Here is a 4,216-nt window from a genome sequence, read left to right as displayed (position 1 = left end):
AAAAAAAAAAAAAAAGAAAGTAAAATATTGAGTAGAAGAGCTCATCTTGAGAAGACAAAGTCAATTATTACAATGAAATGTGAATAAACCTGAAGCTAGAAAGCAAAAAGGGAAGAATATGCTCAGAATTTCTCAAGCTGAAAGAATTAAAGAAAAAATTCAAGCCTCAAGTTACAATATTGAAGGTTTAATATAAAGTAATGTTGTTTGATACAACTACTCTTCACTTAGCCATATGGTTAGATTCCAAAGATCAAGTTATGTGATACCAGCATTATGCAAAAATAGAGGTTACCATATTAAATCACAAAATTTAGGATGACTACATCATTGTGTAATTGTCTAATTGCAACATTAAATAAATGCCAGATTAGATCACTACATAACTGCCAAACTACTGAGAATCATGGTCCAGTCAATTTGACAGTTAACATAACCATCACAGCCAGCATTACTCTCACCTAGCACCCCAGCATTCATTACTGCCAGATGTACATTATCAACATGCACAATAGTTGTATGGTAGATTTTTTTTCTATTGTCCTAAGTGTGGTGTGTCGGATAACAAGATAGTTTATAAATGAAGAGTAGGTGTACTATAGACTGGTTTTAGTTTGTGCTCAACATTTTATATATGCACTTTTTTTATCCTTAAATTGATGATACCATATTGCTTTATTACATTCATTTGTCTGAAGAAGAAACTGAGATTCAGAGAGGAAAATGACTTGCATAAAATCAAACATTCAGGATTTAAATCTAATGTACTTCACTCCAAGGCATTTTTTTTTATCTTTGCTTCTTCTGCAATTTTCTAATATTAATATATTAAATAGCAAAATGACACTTCACCAAGTCATGCGCCTGGAATAAGAAATTTTACATAAAACAAAGTGAACCTCTTTATTGAATGAAGAAATATAGAACAGAAAAATGCATAGTCATGGATGTCTCATGGTGAATTCATATTTTTTTTCAAAATTGCTATACAGTTAGTAATTGGAAAACCAGTCATTTCCCAGATACCTTATAAGAAAGAATTCAGCCCTATGCAATTTTTTTTCTATTCTTTATTGCAGAGTTATACTACTATATAAATAGGGTTTCTAATGGACTTGCTGGCAGCCCCTTAAGCCATTCAGCAAATGCTACAATAATCAATTTGTATTCCAGGTTGCTTTAATCACTTTTCAAAATTTCTGTGTTTGCTCTGTGTGACAAGGCTTGCTTTTCAGCTGAATGCACAACAAAAGACTTGCATGCAATCTTATTTATCCTTAGCCTCTCAGCTCTTCTATGTTTATCTGTGTATACACCTATATATCCACCAGCCACTCCTCAGAAGGAAGACAGGGCAATCTACTTCCGTAGTGATACTGCCTAGGAAACCCAAGGAGGGGTCGTTATGAGTCAGGTCTGACTCGATGACACATAACAATAACAACAAATACACACACACACAGATACACACGTATGCATGTATATATGGGTGTTGTTGTTATGTGCCATCGAGTCGGACCTGACTCATAGCGACCCCTCCTTGGGTTTCCGAGGCTGTATCACTAAGGAAGTAGATTGCCCAATCTTCCTTCCAAGGAGTGGCTGGTGGGTTTGAACTGCCAGCCTTCTGGTTAGCAGTCAAGTGCCTTAGGCACTATGCTACCAGAGCTTATATATACATGTTGTTGGTGTTGTTGGTGTTGTTGTGTGCCATCAAGTTGGACCCGACTCATAGTGACCTCTCTTTGGGTTTCCAAGGCAGTATCACTATGGAAGTAGATTGCCCCATCTTACTTCCAAGGACATATATATATATATGATCTCAGATATATAAAATCAAATTAACCAGTTGTCTTAGCGTAGATCCTGACTCATGGTGACCACATATATGTCAGGGTATACCTGTGCTCTATGGTGTTTTCAATGGTTGCTTTTTCAGAAGTAGATAATCATATCCATTCCTTCATTCACTTTTTTCTTCACTATTGCACAACTATTATGTTCCAAGTGTTGTGTCAATGCCTGAAGATATATGAATACAAAAAACAGTTTTGACTTCACGGAGCTTACCATGTAATGGGATGATAGTCAAAAATTTTAAAATGAAGCAATTAAATTAAAGAATTAAAAATTTTGATTAAGTGCTATCAAAGAAAGAAGGGGTTTACCTTATTTGGTATTGTCTTATTTTTTGGTAAGGTGATTAAGAAACATCTAAGTATAATGCTAAAGATATTAAGCCTATATTCTTCAAACTCTTTTCCACATTATCAGGATATTATCCTGTTAACCCTGCTGATAATGGCTTCATACCTCTTTTGTAAGAATAGGGTAGCTTCATCACATGGCCACCAAATGCCACTAGGCAGGCTGGAATTTTAAAGCAGAGGATCAGAATTAAGCACTGTGGCAATTAGCAATATATCTAGGTTAATTTTCTCTCTCTTTCCTTGCTCCATTTTTCTTCCTCACTATTACCTTATTTTCCTCCCTCCTAAAAGATCATTTTTGTATTCTGCTTCTTCATGCACTTGGATTTCAGTTTTAGGACCAGTTGCTCCTTCCTATCTCCATGCATTTGCTTAGACTTTCCTTCCTACTTCATTTATCTCAGCCCAATTTTCCTTCTGTGTGCGTGGCAATTAACCAAAAGGTTGGTGGTTTGAGACTACCCAAAGCACTTTCAAATAAAGGTATATTAATCTATTTTTTAAAATAAACCATTGAAAATTCTATAGAGTACAGTTCTACTGCAAAAAACATGAGGTTGCCATGAATTTGAATTGACTGGATGGCAACCAACACCATCTCCTTTCCCTCAAAGGTAAATTTACTGGGTGGTTCACCCAAAAAAAATGGCAAAGCAGACTTACAATTTATTCATTCATCCATTCATTCATTCAACACATATATGTTACCACCATGCAATGTACTAGATTCAAAGAAAATAATTATGAATAAGAGTAATCCAGGCAGTCCCAGGTTAGGAACATCTGATTTATGACTTGTGGACAGCTCCTACTTGCCCTTCAATTTCAGGGCTTCGAACCAGTGCTGTCATGACCAATGAAGTGAAACAGAAACAGACCCAAATTTTCACAATGTGCATTATTTGTCATACTAAGTAACCAGGACAACAAAACCTATGAGTCTACTGAAATGGAAGACTCAGAATAGGTCCTTTCAGGAGCCTCATGCATGAGATTGGACTATAGGCAGGACTGTAGAGAGCCATGCATATTCAAACTCGTGCAGTCAGCCACCATCTTTGAGCAGGATTCCACAATCTTTAAAGCCTTGTTTTAATGTTGTATAAATTTACCTTGGAAATAATTGAGCCAACCCCTACTCGCCATACATTCTTCATCACAATCATCTCTTGCTGCAGTTGCAGCTTTTTAATCACTGAAAATTCTTAGAATCTAATATTGTATTAAAAACAGAAAGCTAAATAAATCCATTGCCTTAGAGTCAATTCCAACTCATAGTGACCCTGTAGCATGACAGTAAGGCTAAATAAATAAGAAACGTATACACTTGTTCTGACTGATTTACAAATTCTTTTTCTTTTTTTTAAATTGTGCTTCAGGTGCAAATTTACAGAAGAGAATTTTAAAATATGGAACGCTTCATGAATTTGTGTGTCATCCTTGCACAGGGGCCACGCTAATCTTCTCTATATCATTTCAATTTTAGTGTATGTGCTGCTGAATCAAGGGCTGATCTACAAATTCATAAAGGCACAGTCAGGACCAGATCTCATTTGTAAATTGGAGACTGCCTGTACCATGAAAATAATTTATAAAGAAGTTGATGAGAAACACTCAAATAGGTACTTACTGAATTCAGTGTAGGAAATCACATTTTGTATGACCTAAGCAACTTGTCATGGGAAATAATTAGGGTTTTTGTTGTTGTCATTGTGTTGTTTGAATGGTGTGCATTTCAACAAATGGCTCATCTGTTTTTTAATAAAACATACCAACAGAAACAAACTACTATATTAACTTGTGATTACTATGAATTTAAACATATTTATCTCACCAAATAAATAGCCATTAGAGGGTTGTGAAATATACTTAATGAATTATATCTAGAAATTTTTTTTAAAGAATGAAATAGAAAGAACAGAATGGAAGATATCATATCACATTGCATTGTCAAGTGATAATTTTTCTTCATGACTGGATAATATGCACAATCATGCACTTGTTTG

The 4,216-nt window shown here is 35.0% G+C and overlaps 1 non-coding gene across 1 annotated transcript; it reads right to left on the bottom strand.

Moving 5' to 3' along the window:
* Positions 1-3,613: 3,613 nt before the first annotated feature.
* On the bottom strand, positions 3,614-3,716 carry LOC122151004. The gene has a single exon (XR_006163934.1). It is a non-coding gene; the product is annotated as a U6 spliceosomal RNA (small nuclear RNA).
* Positions 3,717-4,216: the final 500 nt, after the last annotated feature.

The sequence above is a fragment of the Orycteropus afer genome, unplaced genomic scaffold (assembly GCF_000298275.1).
Source record: "Orycteropus afer afer isolate SDZICR_OR568_19922 unplaced genomic scaffold, OryAfe1.0 scaffold00284, whole genome shotgun sequence".
NCBI lineage: Eukaryota > Metazoa > Chordata > Mammalia > Tubulidentata > Orycteropodidae > Orycteropus > Orycteropus afer.
Note: the sequence above shows the minus strand (reverse complement) of the source record. Positions and strands in the feature narration are given on the sequence as shown.